The sequence below is a fragment of the Panthera uncia genome, chromosome E1 (assembly GCF_023721935.1).
Source record: "Panthera uncia isolate 11264 chromosome E1, Puncia_PCG_1.0, whole genome shotgun sequence".
Classification (NCBI taxonomy): domain Eukaryota; kingdom Metazoa; phylum Chordata; class Mammalia; order Carnivora; family Felidae; genus Panthera; species Panthera uncia.
The window spans coordinates 31,840,799-31,861,682 of record NC_064814.1 but is presented as its reverse complement, the minus strand read 5'-3'; the positions used below and the strand labels follow the sequence as shown (position 1 = coordinate 31,861,682).

Here is a 20,884-nt window from a genome sequence, read left to right as displayed (position 1 = left end):
CCCCACATCGGGCCCTGTGCTGACAGTGTGGAGCCCACTTAAGATCCTGTCTCCCTTTCTCTCTGGCCCTCCTCCACTCATGCTCTGGCTCTCTCAGAAATAAAAATAAACATTAAAAAAAATCTTTAAAAAAATCCTCAAGGGGTGCCTGGGTGGCTCAGTGGGTTAAGCATCCAACTTCAGCTCGGGTCATGATCTGCCAGTTCGTGAGTTTGAGACCTGTGTCGGGCTCTGTGCTGACAGCTCGGAGCCTGAAGCCTGCTTCAGATTCTGTGTCTCCCTCTTTCTCTACCCCTAACCCACTCACACTCTGTCTCTGTCTCTCTCAAAAATAAACATTAAAAAACAATTTAAAATAAATAAATAAATCCTCAATATCTAAAACAGTATGTAAATATACAAAAATAGATTTGGAATGAAATATACCAAAATGGTGATTTCTTGATAGGGGAGTAAGTTGGGGGGGAGAGGGAAGCTTTTGCTTTTTATTGTATATATTTCCATTTTAAAACATTTTACAATGGGGGTGCTGGGTGGCTCAGTCAGTTAAGCGACTGACTTCAACTCATGTCATGATCTCACAGTTAGTGGGTTTAAGCCAGGCGTCGGGCTCTGTGTTGACAGCGAGGAGCCTGGAGCCTGCTTCAAGTTCTGTGTCTCCCTCTCTCTGCCCTTCCCCTGCTCATGCTCTCTCTCTCTCTCAAAAATAAAATAAAACATTAAAAATTTTTTTAAAAAAGGTTTTACAATGAACATATTTTCATCTATTACATTCGTGCAATTTTTCTAAAGATTTTATTCATCTAGGAGCAGCTGGCATGGTTCAGTTGGTTGAGCACCCGGTCAACTCTTGATTTTGACTCAGGTCATAATCCCAGGGTCATGGGATCCAGCCCCATGTCCTGTTCTGCACTGCGTCCTGAGCATGGAGCCTGCTTAAGATTTTTCTCTCTCTCTCAAAATAAAAATTTTTGTAAATGCTTTAAAGATTTTATTTTTCTACACCCAACACAGGGTTCGAATTCACAACCCCAAAATCAAGAGTCACATGCTCCACCGACTGAGACAGTGAGGTGCCTCCATTTGTGTAATTTTTAAAAAATGTTTATTTATTTTGAGAGAGAAACTGAGTAGGGAAGGGTTGAGAGAGAGAGACAGAGACAGAGACAGAGAGAGAGAGAATCCCAAGCAGGCTCTGCACTGACAGCATGGAACCCACTGATGAGCTCGAAGCCAAAAACCATGAGATCATGACCTGACCTGAAATCAAGAGTCAGTCGCCCAACATACTGAGCCACCTACGTGCCCCTGTGTTAATTTTTTAAAGAGAGAAAAGAAAGGGAAGAAGTGAAAGGAAAATAAAAATGGACTGGTATAATACTTAGTAGGTGGGGAATATTTTCTTTAATTAATTAGAATCTCAAAAACAAGACTAATAATGATTTTACTTGCTGTGTAATATTCTACTTGATGAGGACATTAAAGTCACCACCAAAGCACTTAAGACAATAAAATCTATAGAAAGTGAAATATGTATTTTATATATATTACGTATATATTTCTTAATAACCAAAAATAGTAGACTATTACCAACTTAAAAAAAAAAAACAACTCTTGCACAACAGAATCAGAAGAGAAATTTTCTCTTAACAATTATGCTTTTAAGAAGTCTGCAATTCTAGCCAAAAGATTACATATTCAGGAGATATCACCAGATTCTTTCCTAAAAAATTATTACAGACTCTCACTGCTCTATTCTGGCAAAGTACTTATGTTTACACTTCTTTTGTGTAAAACCCTGCAGGAATCTTCATATTCCTGATCCTGTTGATTAAGAAAATACTAACCTCCCATTTAAGTCGAAGACTACTGAAAATGTTGAAACCCAAATCTTTTTAAAAGTTAATTTATTTCAGTGCCTAACTTTGTTTTCTTAAATGATAACCTAATTTTAGATTTTAAACATATGGTCAAAAATTAAAGGTAACAGTAAAACATTACAAGTAGTATTTTGTTTCAAAGATATTAAAAATAATAAGTACATTTAAAATATTTTCTGGTGTGCCTAGGTGGCTCAGTCAGTTGAGTGTCTGATTCCTGGTTTTGGCTCAGGTCATGATCTCAGAGTCATGGGATTGAGCCTCGAGTTGAGCTCCATACTGAGTGTGGAGCCTGCTTAAGATTCTCTGTCTCTCTCTTCCTCTCTCTCTCTCTCTCTCTCCCTCTGCCCCTTTCTTCTGCTCATGCTCTGCTCTAAAATAAAAACAAAATAATCATAAAATAAAATTCTTTCAAAGTGTGTTTCTAATTCTGTGAGTAAATCCTTGGATGCACCTTTTGCAACATAATCAGAATATTCAGTTAAGATCTCCCACTAAAAATTTGTACAAAGAGTAAAACTAAGTAGTTGAAAAGCATTTTAGTTCCTAGCTGCCAAATTCCAGAGTCTAGATTATTGCAGGAACATCCTGCTGTCATCTCTATCTAGCAAGAGTTCTGAAGGAAAAAAGAGAAAAACATGTTGAAAGATGGGGAAAATAAAATCATTATAGTTTGGCACCTTTTTTGGATAACTCATCAGTTTCATGTCACCATTTCTTCATTTAGCAGCGATATTCGACTGAATTACTAAAAAGAAGAAATAAATATCATCTGTAACTTTGTTCCCCAACTTTGAGCAGCAAAAGTCAGTTTTCATAAATATTTTCAAAACTATATTTGAGGGGCACCTGGCTGGCTCAGTCGGTTAAGCGGCCGACTTCGGCTCAGGTTATGATCTTGCAGTCCGTGAGTTTGAGCCCCGCTTCGGGCTCTGTGCTGACCCTCAGAGCCTGGAGCCTGTTTCAGATTCTGTGTCTCTCTCTCTCTCTGACCCTCCCCTGTTCATGCTCTGTCTCTCTGTCTCAAAAATAAACGTTAAAAAAATTAAAAAACAAAACAAAACAAAAAAAAAACTATACTTGATGACTCTCTAAACGGATCTTAAACTCCTAAAATATTCTTAGTTTCCAAATGATTACTTGATCTGTGTTTTCCATTTGTATTTTCCCCCTAGGTAGCAGATTAAGATCTTTTCCTGAATTTAGTAAATTGACGACTTGCTTGGCATATTTCTCATAACAAATACAAATAAGTAATCTAAAGTCACTCTTTCCTTATTTGGCAGTTTGGCCACAAGAAATGATTCCCCCTTTCAAACTTTTATTTCTTATTTTACTTTTGATAATAGCTTCACTGATATATATATAATTCACATATCAAACTCTTTAATTATTTATAGTTCTACTTACTATAATCTTTCAATTACCATCTAACCATTAATAACAATATCTCTCTCAATTTTTCTGTTTGTAAACTGTTACCCCTAAGAAAACTAGGAGTTAAAGAAAAATGTTTATTTATTTATTTTTATGGGGGGGGGCAGAGAGAGAGGGAGAGAGAGAATCTTAAGCATCTTAATTAAGATTAAGAATCTTAATCTTAAAAATCCTAAAATATGGATGCCTGGGTGGCTCAGTCATTTAAGTGTCTGATTTCAGCGTAGGTGATGGGTCATGATTCGTGGTCACGATCTCACAGTTCATGAGTTTGAGCCCCACATTGGGCTCTATGTTGACAGCTCAGAGCCTGGAACCTGCTCTGGATTCTGTGTCTCCCTCTCTCTCTGTCCCTCCCCTGCACTCACTGCATCTCTCACTCTCCCTCAAAAATAAACATTAAAAAAAATCCTAAAATAAATTTAAAAAGAAACTTTTAAAATACAATTTGTTGAAAAATTGAGGTTTCCTATAATATAGGCCAAAGAACTCCCAGCAATCTGTAAAATCATTGTGAAGATGTATTTATCTCTTTGGTGGGGAAGTGATAAGTTTAGAAATATAACATGTGAACCAGCTATTTATTCCTTGAAAAATAGGAATTAGAAAATTTAAAAAGCAGTATCTTGATTTTCCATTTTTCTTTTCCTTTAGAAAAATCTCACCCTTTTCATTAACAATGGAGAATATGCTTCACATTCCCTAATGATGTCCCAAAGCTACTTGTGTTGGTTATGCAAATAGTTTTACTATATGGTCAAATTTTAAAAAGCAAAACATAACTATTTAAAATATCTTAAGTTCAAATACTATAGATTTTACAATAATGTGTAGTAATTTAATTCAACATGCACATATTTCATTTAGAAGATATATTTTAATCAACCACTGTTAAAATCTAGTAATTTAGGTTAAAATCTAAAATTTTACAAACCTATCTTCAGCTTTCTCAATCATTATAATGTCCTAATTATCTTCAATCTTTTGATTTAGTATCAGTTTCTGACTTATTCTATAAGTAAAAAATTTAAATTTTAATTCCTTACATTTCAGGAAGAAGACTAGAAATAACAACCTACCCATTAACGAACAAATATTTTAAGTTTGCCAGTATTTCACAATTTTCTGTGAAAAGATCAAGAAATATATCACTATATCATTATAGCAGATTTCAAAATACTAGTCTCAGATTACAGAATTCCCTACCTACTGACATTTTGGCTATCTGTAGAAAAGCCAAAACCTGCAAGCAACATGGCAATTAAATACAGGAAAATGTTTCTGAAAGAAAGAAAGGAAGGAAGAAAAAAGTTTCCTAATTTTCTGATAAAATAAAGACCATAGTCTTTTGTTTATAAATACAAGGAAAATGTTCTGAAACTCAATTAAAAAGTTAAGGATAATAAAAATAACATTCCTTCAAAAATTAATCAAGATTGTAGAAATTTTACCTTATACAAATTGTCTCTACATACAAATATGAAATTTTATTCTTGGAGATGAAACTTTTTTTTATATATATAAGTAGGATCCATGCCCAACATGGGGCTTGGACTCACAACCTTAAGATTGAGAGTCTCATGCTCTACCAACTGAGCCAACCAGATATCCACTATTCTTGGAGATGAAATCTTATAGAACATGCTATAAACTACAATGCACTTGCTAGTAAATGAATAGCATTTTGAGTGCTTCCCAAAGGCAAAAACAAAACTTCTGAAGCAAAATAAAAACTCATGTTCATAATATTTTTTTTCCAACTTTTAAAAGCTGCTTAGTTTTTGTCATCAACCTTATTTCCATTTTGTTTAAGAGTTTGTGGAAGAACAGCTTAAGACCACTCAGTTGTTGTTCTTGCCCATTTAGTGGCCTGAGCAGTGGAAGCTGCAGATCAGTCTTCAGTGGCAGGCTGAACACTCCAGTCTTTAGTAGAGAACTGTTCTGTAGGCAGAGAGGGCACCTCTACACCTTCATACCAGTCAACTGCTTCCAAGTCCAGGAGCAGCCCATTCACCTTTAAGTTCCTCCTTGGTCACAGCCTCTTCAGCAGCAGGGTGCTCTTTGTTTTCAGTCTCTTTAGGATCTCTGGAGAAGTAGACATTAGGCATGACTTCCCACGGGTGTTCATGGGAGACAGTGCCACACATGCACACAATTTCCCAGGCCAGCATCTACCATATCACACCCAATGAGTGAGCTCCCTTGTTGCAAGGGATGTCAGTAACTACACAGCACAGAAGAAAGTCTGTGTTACACCAAGCAATGGTAGGCATATTAACAAAAGTCACTGTGGCGGAGGCTGGTGGTCAGCCTTGGGATCAATAACCTCTGGAAGTCTTGGCTCCCAGAAGGCTATCTGGATCTGATTAATGGAGGTTCTAGGAGTGAAGTGGCCAGCAACAGCAATGGCTCCAATGGCAGCAGCAAACTTCACCACAGCTTGCTGGCCAGTATTCCAGAATGACAGGACACTGACATCAGCCGAGTTTTCAACTGTACCAAAGGCATGAGCTGCCAGTGGAAGCCATCACTTTTCCTTTTGTAGATGTATTGTTCCACTTGGAAGTCGAGGTTCCTACTGCAAGGAATTTGAGGACATTCTCCTTTACTTGCTGAACATCAAGGACTCCAAACATTGTGAAATTTTCCCTTTAAGTTATGAATGGAACCCAGAACATTATATGGGTAGTGCAGACAGGGCATAATACATTTAAATCACAAGCCATAGCACTCATTATGCAGTTTAACAAGATATAACCTCTCAACAAATGAAAAACATAAACTCTTTATTTTTTGTAGAGATGTAAAGTCATCAGTACTCCATGGAGTCACTCTATTCAGATGAGGTCTTTGTACAACAGTTCTCATTAATGACAGTGCAGATGTGCTGGCATCCTAGGAATTTTTCATTAAGATTCAAACTAGCTGCATCCTATCTCATGGGTCTCTTCTTTGATGAGCTGCATTTTCCTCCTTGCTTGTACTATCTATGGTATTAGTAATAATTAGAACTAAATCAGATTTAATTACAGTAACTTTCAAATAAGGTACTAAATATAGTTCTTTGTTCAGTCAACTGTGTCCATAAAAATCACAGGCATGTTTAAAACAAGATACACAGAATTCTATTAAATTATGTTCTGGGAGAATTGATTATAATTTTAGCAAAATGAACTTTGTTCTGCCACATGGGTCTCAAAATGGCAATACCTGAAACACTGATTTACAAGTATAGTGTATACAGTACCTGTTCATTTTGAAAGCATAAAAAAGTATTGCTTCTATTAGTACCAAGCAAAGAAAGATCAAAGTAAATTTGATCAGGTTCAGCCAAGTGCAAGAAAGGAAAACCCTCTGACTCACGTTTTTACACAGCCCTCAATGTGTCAATTTAAAGCTTACTTTCTTCTTTTTTAAATTTTAATTCCAGTATAGTTAACATATAGTGTTCTATTAGTTTCAGGGTATACAATATAGTGATTCAACAATTCTATGTATCACCCAGTGCTTATCATGATGTGTGCACTCCCTAATCCCCATCACCTATTTCACCCATCCCCCCCCCCCACCTCCACTCTGGTAAACATCATTTTGTTCTCTACAGTTGTCAGTTTCTCAGTTTGACTCTCTATGTCCTTTGTTTGTTTGTTTTCTTAAATTCCACATATGAGTGAAATCATATGGTATTTGTCATTATATTCTCTAGCTCCATCTATGTCATTGCAAATGGAAGATTTCATTCTTTTTTATGGCTAAATAATATTCCATTGTGTGTGTGTATATACAATAAGATGTGGTGTGTATATATATATCTTATTTATCAATTTATCACACACCTTATTTATCAATTAATGTATCATTGCACACTTGGGCTGCTTCCATAGTTTGGCTATTATAAATAATGTTGCAATAGGGGCACCTGGGTGGTCAGTTGGTTATGCATCCCACTCTTAACATCAGCTCAGGTCATGATCTCAAGTTTCATGAATTCAAGCCTCGCATTGGGCTCTGCACTGACAGTGTGGAGCCTGCTTGGGATTCTTTATCTTTCTCCCCCTCTCTCTCTGTTCCTCCCCAACTTGTGCACTCTCTTTTTCTCAAAATAAATAAATAAACCTTATAAATAAATAAATAAACCTTATAAATAAATAAATAAATAATCTGCTATAAATTGCAGGGTATATGTAACCCTTTGAACTAGTGTTTTTGTATTTTTAGGTAAATATCCAGTAGTGCAATTACTGGATCGTATGGTAATTCTATTTTTAACTTTTTGGGAAACTTCCATACTGTTTTCCAGAGTGGCTGCACCAGTTTGCATTCCCATCAGCGGTGCAAGAGGGCTCCTTTTTCTCCACAACCTCATCAACACTTGGTGTTTCTTATGTTTTTGATTTTAGCCATTCTGACAGGTATGAGGTGATATCTCATTGGGGTTTTTATGTGTATTTCCCTGATGATGAATGATGTTGAGCAGCTTTTCATGTGTCTGTTGGCCATCTGCATGTCTTCTTTGGAGAAATGTTTGTTCATGCTTCTGCCCCCCCCCCCCTTTTTTTTTTAGTTATCAGAATATAATGTTATTAGACTTGGGAGATAAAAATGTTACAAACATTTCTGAGTTGGAGATAAAATCTTAGTAAAATGAACAAAAATAATGATACATTCCATGCCTCATTCTTAATTCTATTGTTTCATTTGGGGTGGGAGAGTGGGGGGGGTGAAGAGGAAGTATTGGCAAAAGCATACACTTCAGTAAAAGAATCAAAAATTCATATAATGAATGCCACCATTGTATCACTACAGTTTCAATGTAAAAATGTCCCTCCACCCCACAAAACATAAAAATGTGTTTTTTTTAAAGGTATTTTTCTCTTTTGGCACAAGAAAGCTACAAAGAATAAATGACATACTATGTTTCGCGTAATTGTTTACTTAATTGTAATACTATGTAAAAATATGATAATAAACATTACTGCTCAAGAAAAAAAAACCCAAACATTTAGTGTTACTTCTTGTTTCTTCTATCTGGGACCTCAGCAGTCAGATCACAAGACTCCTTTCTCAAGACCCACCCAAAGCTTCTCATCCAACTTTGAATAAAGCACAAACTGTTCAGATCTCCCTAGCCAGCTTCTCCAACATCAACCCTACTCTCTTCCATCCTTTGTTCCTATCCTCATACTTACTAAATTCCAGAGCCTAATTTAGATGAGTCAAGCATGCTGAAAAACAAACAAATGGATAAACAAAAAGTAAATATGCTGGAGGTAGTCAAAGTATGCACACTGATTATCTTCAATAGACAGGTTTCCTATTAGCTTTTGCCTGGATCCATTCAGGTTCTGTCTCGTGTTATAGCCTCCAGTTCATTCTGTCAAATGACTGAATGTAATTGAGGACTTAGTGTGGGAAGCAGATTAACCCAGCCTTCTTTGCCATTACTCTCCAAGGTGAGTGAAAATGGCCTGTTTGGCTTTTGACTAATCTTTTTTATTTTATTTTTTTTATTTTTTAAAATTTACATCCAAATTAGTTAGCATATAGTGAAACAATGATTTCAGGGGTAGATTCCATAATGCCCCTTACCCATTTAGTCCATCCCCCCTCCCACAAACCCTCCAGTAACCCTCAGTTTGTTCTCCATATTTATGAGTCTCTTCTGTTTTGTCCCCCTCCCTGTTTTTATATTAGTTTTGTTTCCCTTCCCTTATGTTCATCTGTTTTGTCTCTTAAAGTCCTCACATGAGTGAAGTCATATGATTTTTGTCTTTCTCTGACTAACTAATTTCACTTAGCATAATACCGGTACTCCAGTTCCATCCACGTTGTTGCAAATGGCAAGATTTCATTCTTTTCAATTGTCGAGTGTACTCCATTGTGTATGTGTATATATATATATATATATATATATATATATACACCACATCTTCTTTATCCATTCATCCATCAATGGACATTTGGGCTCTTTCCACACTTTGGCTATGGTTGATAGTGCTGCTATAAACGTGGGGGTGCATGTGTCCCTTCGAAACAGCACACCTATATCCCGTGGATAAATGCCTAAAAGTGCAATTGCTGGGTCGTAGGTAGTTCTATTTTTAATTTTTTGAGGAACCTCCATACTGTTTACAAGAGTGGCTGCACCAGCTTGCATTCCCATTCTGCCCACTTTTTAATCAGATTATTTGCTTTTTGGGTACTGAGTTTTGTAAGTTCTTCATAGATTTTGGATACTCTTTATCAGATATGTCATTTGCTAGTATCTCCCCCCATTCTGTAGGTTGTCTTTTAGGGTTTTTTTTATTGTTTCCTTCGCTGTACAGAACTAAAGCCTACTTTCTTGCATAGGCTCTTTTCCTCAAATTTTTTTCAAAGCTGCCTGCTGCTACTTAGACAAATTAATATGGATACAAAGAGTGTACATTATTTGACACAATAAGGCTAGTTACTGACCTACTTGGTGAAAAATGTTGTTTCTCAAGTTCATCACGCTATGTTAATTTACTAATCTAAAAGAAATCTACAGAGAAGTCTTTCAGACCTCCTATTTTTATGTTTATAATTTGATAAGTTAAAGGCAGTTCTATTGTTTTTAGAAATAATAATTTTATGAGTTAGAAGGACACACACCAAATTCAAAAGAAGTTGCCTCTTATGAACAGAAGGGAATGTGACAAAGATAGGCAGAGGGAAGATAAAGGGTACTTTAGCCTTATCTATTCATGCTTTATTACTTTTATACAAAATATTTAAAATTTGAAATTTCTCAAAATAAAAATTTAATTTAAAAAATGTAGGAACTGGGGCACCTGGGTGGCTCAGTTGGTTAAGCATCCAACTTTGGCTCAGGTCATGATCTCACTGCTTGTGAGTTTGAGCCCAGCATGGAGCTCTGTGCTGACAGCTCAGAGCCTGGAGCCTGCTTTGGATTCTGTGTCTTCCTCTCTCTCTGCCCATCCCCGGCTCATGCTCTCTCTCTCTCTCAAAAATAAATAAAACATTAAAAAAAATTGTTAATGTAGAAACTCAAAATAATTCCTTATCATAGCCATCTAATCTCCTCTACATAGGCTATCTAAGAAATTGCAATGTACAGAGCTTCCAATAGTGAAAGGCCAGTTATTTTCTCTTCTACATCTTTAAAAGTCCCAATTATCCAATAAGTCACTAAGAAAATACCCAAAGGCTCTCTCAGGTAGTCCAAATCAGGTGATTGTAACTGTATCTCTGAGGTCCAGAATCCACTTCTACCTAAACTAATGACATGTTCATATAAATGTCTTACGGAATGAACACTTTGGCACAATTCACCTTAAACTCTCAGACACAAATTATTAAGATTTCTGTAACTATTAGAATCTTGACAGAACTCTCAAAGCTACATAATCAGTCATAAAATTATAAAACATAAATCTATTTGTTCTTCAATAATGGGAGACAGTATACAAATGGACAATGACCATACAAAATAACAGAACTCTGTCCTACAATCTCTTCAGCAACCAGTCGGAAAAGCCAATCACAACCTCTGCAGCAATCAGCCTAGAAGAGTCAGGATTTTGTTAATGACTGCCAGCTCTTCCCTACCACCCCCCTTTTTTTTTGTCACCAGCCCACACACCAACCCCACATGATTTCAACTTGGAGACCAACCAGAGAAATACAAATATGTTCCCCAAACCACTTACCTAAGATGCCTGGCTTCTACTTATCCCATCCTACTGAACTTACCCAAGCTAAAAATCTCCAATCCGTCTCCTTTTTTTTCACCATAAAACTTGCCCACTCCCCTTTCAATCTGCCAAATGCAACGAATGATAACAACTGACTTTCTTGTTATTGCAAACTCTGAATATATAGCCAGTTTGTTCTCATTTTGGATGATTTTTATTTATACAGCAAGTGTAAAAAGTGCGCAAAAACAAAGAAAAAACTATAACACTATGAGTACTTTATTCTAATCCAACCAAGATCACACCTCAGTTTGGCTGTTTCTACCTTAGCTATTGTTCTGTTTTTCAGTCAGTGTACCAGTACCAATTTACTATTTTTGATAATTTTTTCCATCACTTTGAAAACAAATTTTGTATTCTCCTTTAACATTTGGTATTTCTTTCTTTTTTTTTTTTTAATTTTTTTTTTGACGTTTATTCATTTTTGAGACAGAGAGAGACAGAGCATGAACGGGGGAGGGGCAGAGAGAGAGAGAGAGGGAGACACAGAATCTGAAACAGGCTCCAGGCTCTGAGTGGTCAGCACAGAGCCTGACGCGGGGCTCGAACCCACGGACCGCGAAATCGTGACCTGAGCCGAAGTCGGCCACTTAACCGACTGAGCCACCCAGGCGCCCCTAACATTTGGTATTTCCAACATAAGTTGGGAAAGTTTCTTTCTAGGGAACTATGAAAACAATAACCAAAGAAAAGACTGCTATATTCTAGAAAAACAGTAATACTGATGATATAAATTGTAACTAAATAGTGCAGCAAAATATCTGCTATCCTTCTATGACTACATCCACAGAAAATGTCAGAAGGTGATTGCTAAATTTTCTTGATATTGAAGAGAAAGTAGACCAACCTACAAAGAATTATGAAAATTTATCTGTAGTAAATTGGAATTGTTTTGCATAAAATGTGAGTTTAGTTCTATGATAGCATAACTAATGTGAAAGGAAAATTTAATGGTTTTATAAGAAAGGTTAAGAAGAGGAATAGGGAGTATTAAATTCTCCATCACATCACATCTTTTGGATCTGGTAATAATAAAGATTCTTAAGGAAGTTTTAAAAAATACCAATAAGTTCTCAATTCTTTGTGTGACATTATTTATATACCCAAGAAAGGAATGAAAAAAATTTCTAAATATTGTTGGAGGCACATGTAACATGTAGAAAGCAGCATCTATACTAAACACATTGGATGAGGTTTTACCATAAGTTATTTGTTAGGATAGTGGAACTTCCAGAAATTATTAAAACAATTGAAGTTTATGGCCCACTAATCTTTGACAAAGAAAAGAATATCCAATAGAAAAAAAGACAGTCTCTTCTTTAGCAAATGGTGTCGGAAAAACTGGACAGTGACATCCACTTTCTTACACCATACACAAAAATAAACTCAAAATGGATGAAACACCTAAACACAGGACAGGAAGCCATCAAAATTCTAGAGGAGAAAACAAATAACAACTACTTTGACCTTGGCCGCAGCAACTTCTTACGTGACATGTCTCCAGAGGCAAGGGACACAAAAGCAAAAATGAACTATTGGTATCTCATCAAGATAAAAAGCTTCTGCACAGTGAAGGAAACAATCAGCAAAACTAAAAGGCAACCAATGGAATGGGAAAAGATACGTGCAAACGACATATCACATAAGGGTTAGTATCCAAAATCTAGAAAGAACTTATCAAACTCAACACCCAAAATACAAATAATCCAGTGAAGCAATGGGCAAGAGACATGAAATAGACACTTTTCTAAAGAAAACATCCAGATGGCTAACAGACACATGAATAGATGCTCACATTACTCATCATCAGGGAAATAAAAATCAAAACCACAATGAGATACCACCTCACACCACCTGTCAGAACAGCTAAAATGAACAACAACTCAGGCAACAACAGGTGTTGGCGAGGATGCGGAGAAAGAAGAACCCTTTCACTCCTGGTGGGAATGTAAACTGGTGCAGCCACTCTGGAAAACAATATGGAGAGTCCTCGAAAAAATAAAAATAGAACTGCCCTATGACCCAGCAATTGCACTACTAGGCATTTATCCAAAGGATACAAAAATGCTGATTCGAAAGGGCACGTGCACCCAATGTTTATAGCAGTACTATCGACTATAGCCAAAGTATGGAAAGAGCCCAAATGTCCATCAACTGACAAATGGATAAAGAAGATGTGGTATGTACATACAATGGAATATTACCTGGTGATCAAAAAGAATGAAATTGTGCCATTTGCAACAGTGTGGATGGAATTAGAATGTATTATGCTAAGCGAAATAAGTCAGAAAGACAAATATTATATGATTTTACTCATACATGGAATTTAAGAAACAAAACAGATGAACAAAGGGGAAGGAAAGCAAAAATAAGATAAAAACAGAGAGAGACAAACTACAAGAGACTCTTAAATACAGAGAACAAACTGAGGGTTGCTGGTGGGGTGTTGGGTGGGGGGATGGGTTAAATGAGTGATGGGCATTAAGAAGGGCACTTGTTGGGATGAGCACTGGGTGTTATATGTAAGTGATGAATCACTAAATTCTATTCCTGAAATCATTATTATGCTATATGCTAACTAACCTGGATTTAAATAAAATTTAAAAAAAGTAGGGGTGCCTGGCTGGCTCGGTTGGTTAAGAATCTGACTTCAGTTCAGGTCATGATCTCAAGGTTCATGGGTTCAAGCCCAGTGTCGGGCTCTGTACTGACGGCTCAGATCCTAGAGCCTGCTTCAGAGTCTGTGTCTCCCGCTCTCTCTGGCCATCCTCTGCTCGCACTCTGTCTCTCTCTCTCTCTCTCAAAATGAATAAACGTTAAAAAAATAATTTAAATAAAATTTTAAAAAATTTAAAAAGCTGTTGCAACCTCCCCCCCAAAAATAAAAATAAATAATTAAACAACTGAAGTTTTATAATTGATTTTTTTAAACCACAAGTGGCCAGAGCATTGAATGATTTGCCGACATTTTAAATTTTTTACCTTTTTTAAAAAACATCTATTATGTGCTGTCCCAGGAAATATTACAAAAGAGCTTCAGAACAGAACTCCAGGCATTCACCTGTATAGTTTACAATTTGGATCTTTAGGTCCTAATTTATAAGTATTTCCTAAAACTTGTCACTAGGGATGTCTGGGTGGCTCAGTCAATTAAGAAGCCAGCTTTGGTTCAGGGAATGATCTCATAGTTCATGAGTTCGAGCCCTGCACAGGCTCTGCACTGGAAGTATGGAGCCTGCTTGGGATTCTCTCTCTCTCTCCCTCTCTTTCTGCTCCTCCCTGACTTGTTCGCTCTCAAAATAAATAAACTAAAAAAACAACAACAACAACAACAAAACTTGTCACTAGGATTATTATCCTTTCTTCACATAGCAGCCAGAGTTGTCCTCTTAAAATGTAAATCAGATCATATTACTTCCTTGCTTAAAAAAAGAAAAAAAATCCAAACTCTTATGGAAGTCACAAAGGCCCTATGAGGGTCTGAAATGGCTCCTGCCTAACTTCTCCAGCTTTATATCTGGTTACCCTCTTCCCCATCTTTGAAGCTTCAACCACAATAGCAGTTCTCTATTACCTCAGAGCTTTTGTCCTTCTGTCTGGACCCTTGTCCCCACACTCTTTATGTGGCTGGATCCTTCTCAACTCCTTTAGGTCTAATCTTAAATATTTAATATACATTGGTGTGAGGAGAATCAGCTCTCTGGTGACTGCAGTTATAGACACTGATACTTAGGAAAGAAAAACATATTATTTCCTACCAATATTTCAATTTAAAAAGTGTTAGGGCACCTGGGTAGCTCAGTTGGCTAAGCACCCGACTCTTGATTTCGGCTCAGGTCATGATCTCATGCTTTGTGAGTCCAAGCCCCACATCAGGCTCTGTGCTGACAGCTTGGAGTCTGCTTCAGATTCTGTGTCTTCCTCTCTCTCTCCCCCACCCCAGCTCATGCTCTGTCTTTCTCTCTCAAAAATAATAAATAAACATTTCAAAATTTAATGAATTAAAAAATAAAGTAATTAAAAATTAATTTAAAAACTGTTAAGTGAAAAAAATAAGATCCATCTATATACTGCCTAAAGAGACTCATTTCAGACCTAAAGACCTGTAGCTTGAAAGTGAGGGGATAGAGAAACATTTATCACGCAAACAGATGTCAAAAGAAAGTCAGAGCAGCAATAATTACATTGGACAATATATATAGAGTTTAAAACAAAGACTATAACGAGACAAAGAAAGACACTACATGAAAATAAAAGGGACAATCCAACAAGAAGATATAACAATTGTAAGTATTTATGTACCAAATATGCGAGAATGCAAATACATAAAACAGTTAATAACAAATATAAAGTAACTACTCAATAGTAATACAATAATAGTTGGGGGCTTACCCTACTTGTATCAATGGACAAACCGTCCAAATAGAAAATCAAGAAGGAAACAGTGACTTTGAATGACACACTGGACCAGATGGATTTAACAGATATATTCAGAAGATTCCATCCTAAAATAGCAGAATACACATTCTTTTCAAGGGCACATGGCACATTCTTAGAATAGATAACATATTAGGCCACAAAACAAGTCTCAACAAATTCAAAAAGATCAAAGTCATACCAAGCATCTTTTCTGACCATAACACTATAAAACTAGAAACTGACCACATGAAAAAATCTGGAAAGAGCACAGATACATTGAGACTGAATAACATGCTACTAAATAATGAATGGGTGGACCAAGAAATCAAAGAAGAAATAAAAAATTACATGGCAACAAATGAAAATGAAAACACAATGAACAAAATCTTTGGGCTGCAACAAAAGCAGTTCTAAGAAGGAAGTTTATAGCAATATAGGCCTACTTCAAGAAGCACAGGAAAATCTCAAAAAAACAACCTAACCTTACACCTGAAGAAGCTAGAAAAAGAAGAAACAACAAAACCTCAAACCAGCAGTAGGAAAAAATAATAAAGATTAGAGCAGAAATAAACAATACAGAAACTAGGGGTGGCTGGGTGGCTCATTAAGCATCTGACTCTTCGTTTCAGCTCAGGTCATGATCTCATGGTTTGTGAGTTCAAGACCCACATCCGGCTTCATGCTGACAGTGAGGAGCCTACTAGGATTCTTTCTCACTTTCTCTCTCTGTCCCTCCTCTACTCACTCTCTAAAAATAAATAAACTTTAAAAATTAATAATAATATAGAAACTAAAAACAAACAAACAAACCAGAACAGATCAATGAAATTAGAAGCTGTGTCTTTGAATAGATCAACAAAATTGATAAACTTCTGGCCAGACTCATCAAAACACACACACACACACACACACACACACACACACACACAGACAAGACTCAACCAAAATCACAAATGGAAGATAAGAAATAACAAGAACATATAAGAAAGACAAACAATTATAAAAGAATATTATGAAAAATTGTATGTCAACAAATTGGGCAACCTAGAAGAAATGGATAAATTCCCAGAAACACAGAACTTACCAAAACAAAAACAGGAAGAAATAGAAAATTTGAACAGATCAATTACCAGCAATGAAATTGAATCAGTAATCAAAAAACTACCAACAACAACAACAACAACAACAAAAACCCAGGGCCAGACAGCTTCATGGGCAAATTCTACCAAACATTTAAAAAAGAGATAATACTTAGTCTTCTCAAACTATTCAAAAAACAAAAAGGGGGGGGGGGAAGAAAACTTCCAAATCCATTGTATAAAGCTAGCATTACCCTGATAATAAGATAAAGACACCACAAAAAGCAAAAAAACAAGAGAGAGAGAGAATGAAAGGACAATATTTCTGATGAACGTAGATACAAAAATCCTCAACAAAATACTAGCAAACCAAATCCAACAATACATTAAAAAAATCATTCACCATGATCAAGTGGGATTTTTTCCTGGAATGCAAGTGTGGTTCAATATTTGCGAATCAAATAATGTTGATACATCTATTAATAAGAGAAAGGATAAAAACCATATGATCATTTCAACAGATGTAGAAAAAGTATTTGACAAAGTACATCTTATTCATAATAAAAATCTTCAGTAAAGCGAATAGAATATACCTCAACATAATAAAGGCCTTATTTGGAAAGCCTACAGCGAATATCATACTCAATATGGGAAAAACTTGAGAGCTTTTCCCCTAAGATCAGGAACAAGACAAGGATATCCACTCTCACCACTTTTACTCAACATAGTACTATGAGACCCAGCTACAGCAATCAGACAACAGAAGAAATAAAAGGCATCCAAATTGGCAAAGAAGAAGTAAAACTTTCACTTTTGTGCAGATGACATGATATTACATATAGAAAACCTAAAAGACTCCACCAAAAAACTACTAGAACTGATAAATGAATTCAGCAAAGTTGTAGGATACAAAATAAATGTACAGAATTTGCTGCATTTCTACACACTAATAATGAAGCCGCAGAAAGAGAAATTAAGAAAACACTCCCATTTATACTTGCACCAAAAAGAATAAAATACCTAGGAATAAACTTAACCAAAGAGGTGAAAGATCTATACTCTGAAAACTATAAAACAGTGATGAAAGAAATTGAAGACAACAGAAAGAAATGTTAAAGATATTCCATGCTCATGGATTTGAAGAACAAATATTGTTAAAATGTTCATACTACCCAAAGTAATCTACACATTTAATGCAATCCCTATCAAAATATCAATAGCATTTATTTCATAGAACTAGAACAAACAATCCTAAAATTTGTATGGAACCACACACACACACAAAAAAAAACCAAATAGCCAAAGCAATCGTGAAAAAGAAAAACATGGGGTGTCTGGGTGGCTCAGTCAGTTGAGTGTCCAACTCTTGATTTCAGCTCAGGTCATGATCCCAGGGTAGTGGGATCAAGCCCCACATCAGGATTCGCACTGACCACAGAGCCTACTTAAGATTCTCTCTCTCTCCCTCTGCCCCTCTCCCCTACTCATGAACTTCATCTAAAAGAAAAAGAAAGAAAAAGAAAAAGAAAACTGGAGTTATCACAATTTCAGATTTCAAGTCATATTACAAAGCTGTAGTAATCATAACAGTATGGTGCTGGCACAAAAACAGACACATAGTTCAATGTAACAGAATAGAAAACCCAGAAGTCAAATTTGAGAAACACAACAGATAAACACAGGGGATGGGAAGGAAAAATAAGATAAAAACAGAGAAGGGGACAAACAAACTGAGGGTTGCTGGAGGGGAGGATGGTGGGAGGGATGGGTTAAATGGGTGATGGGCATTAAGGAGGGCCCTTTTTGGGATGAGCACTGAGTGTCATATGTAAGAGATGAATCACTGGGTTCTACTCCTGAAGCCAAGACTACACTGTGTGTTAACTAACTTGAATTAAAAAAAAAGAAAGAAAACCCAGAAATGAAACCACACTTTGGTCAATTAATCTTCAATAAAGCAGGAAAGAGTGTCCAAAGAGAAAAAGACAATCTCTTCAACAAATGGTACTGAGAAAACTGGACAGCAACATGCAAAAGAATAAAACTGGACCACTTTTTAAAAATTGTTTTTATTAAATACCGAATATACACAAAATAATATTTTTAACATGTGTGGCATTTTTTCTTTTCAAATTTTTATTTAAATTCTAGCTAGTTAACACACAGTGCAATATTGGTTTCAGGAGTAGAATTCAGTGATTCATCACTTACATCAATACCCAGGACTCAACATAACAAATGCCCTCCTTAATACCCATCACCCACCTAGCCCATCCCCCGCCCACCTCCCTCCATCAACCCCTAGTTTGTTCTCTATCATTAAGAGTGTCTTATGGTTTGTCTCCCTCTCTGTTCTTATTTTTGCTTCCCTTCATGTGTTTTGTCTCTTACATTCCATATGAGTGAAATCACATGGTATTTGTCTTTCTCTGACTGACTTATTTCACTTAGCATAATACACTCTAGCTCCATCACTGCAAATGGCAAGAATTCATTTAGATGGCTGAGTAATATTCCATAATTCCATAATTTATCCATAATGGATAAATTCCTAGAAACATAGAACTTAACAAAACTGAAACAGGAAGAAATAGAAAATTTGAACAGACCAATTACCAGTAATGAAATTGAATCAGGAATCAAAAAACTCCCAAAAACAACAACCAGAAACCCAGTACAAGATGACCTCATGGGCAAATTCTACCAAACATTTAAAAAAGAGTTAATACCTAACCTTCTCAAACTATTCAAAATAAATAAATAAATAAATAAATGAATAAGTAAATAAAATAAATAAATAAAAAGGAGGAAAGAAAATTTCCAAACTCATTTTATGAAGCTGGCATTACCCTGATAATAAAATGAGATAAGGGCACCACAAAAAAAGAGAACTACAGGCCAATATTTCTGATGAACATAGATGCAAAACACTTACAATATTATTTACACTTTAGAAAGTTGTCTTACGCCTATTCAAGTAGAAAATGATATTCAGGGGTGCCTGGGTGGCTCAGTTGGTTAAGCGTCCAACTCTTGATTTCAGCTCAGGTCATGATCTGGACCTCCACAATTCTGGAGGTCCTTGCACTCCTTCAAACAATTTGAAAATTCTTTCATATTTTCGTCCAAACTGTCAAATTTCCCTCTTTAATTGATACATTATTTCAGTGCTGATTTCCATTGGTATTGGCAGTTTATCTGGCACTTCTTCCAACACGGACATTGCTATGACTTTGGGGTCATCATCTTCCAAGAACAAGGCTGAACACCCAGGATGGGATGTTCCCTCTCCTTCCTGTTTCAATGACAGCAGCGCCATGCTCATCCTTCTCTTAGATGGAGGAGGACTCTTGGGTTCTTCATGATGTTTCCTTTGGCCTTTGACAGCAGACTCCTCTGCTTTATCAGTCATCATTTCCAGGGTCTTGGGTGGGCCTACAAGTAGATCTGCCTTTTTTTTTTTTTTAGCTTATTTTTGAGAGAGAGAGAGAGAGAGAGAGAGAGAGAGAGAGAGAGAGAGAGAAAGCATGAGTGGGGAAGGGGCAGAGAAAGAAAGGGAGAGGAAGAATCACAAGCAGGCTCTGCAATGCCAGTCCAGAGCCAGATGCAGGGCTTGAACTCACTAACTGTGAGATCATGACCTGAGCCAAAGTCAGATGCTTAAATGACTGAGCCCTTGCCTTATTTTTTTATAAGTTTTTATTTAAATTCCAGTTCGTTAGGGGCGCCTGGGTGGCTCAGTTGGTTAAGTGGCTGACTTCAGCTCAGGTCATGATCTCGCGGTCCATGAGTTTGAGCTCCACCTCAGGCTCTTTGCTGACAGCTCAGAGCCTGGAGCCTGTTTCAGATTCTATGTCTCCCTCTCTCTGACCCTCCCCTGTTCATGCTCTGTCTCTCCCTGTCTCAAAAATAAATAAAACGTTAAAATAAATAAATAAATAAATAAATTCCAGTTCATTAACATACAGTGTATTATAAGTTTCAGGTGTACAATATAGTGATTCAACACTTCCATACAACACCCAGTACTCATGTGAACAATGTTTTTCAAAAATTAATAGAAATGTCAAAGGTCATCACATGTATTAAGTTTCATAAAACTTAAGTTTCAATTGTATTTATGTATGTATATGCATGCATGTGTGTATACTAAATCACACTATATTACTTACTATGGATTAAAATTAAAAACAAAAAGATTAAAAGACATTGCTATATATAGGTCTATCTGAGGAATAATCAAATCATGTCACTCACATGCCTGAAACTGTTCAGTGACTTCCTAATTTGCTTAAAATAAAACCTAACCTTATCATGGTCATAAAGGTCCTGT

The 20,884-nt window shown here is 36.3% G+C and overlaps 1 protein-coding gene and 1 pseudogene across 1 annotated transcript in view; both read right to left on the bottom strand.

The window, feature by feature from the left end:
• The window catches only part of PPM1E (protein phosphatase, Mg2+/Mn2+ dependent 1E), a 169,750-nt gene that overhangs the window by 92,795 nt on the left and 56,071 nt on the right, over positions 1-20,884 (bottom strand). The window lies entirely within an intron of this gene.
• LOC125927436 (40S ribosomal protein SA-like) lies at positions 1,391-6,323 on the bottom strand (annotated as a pseudogene).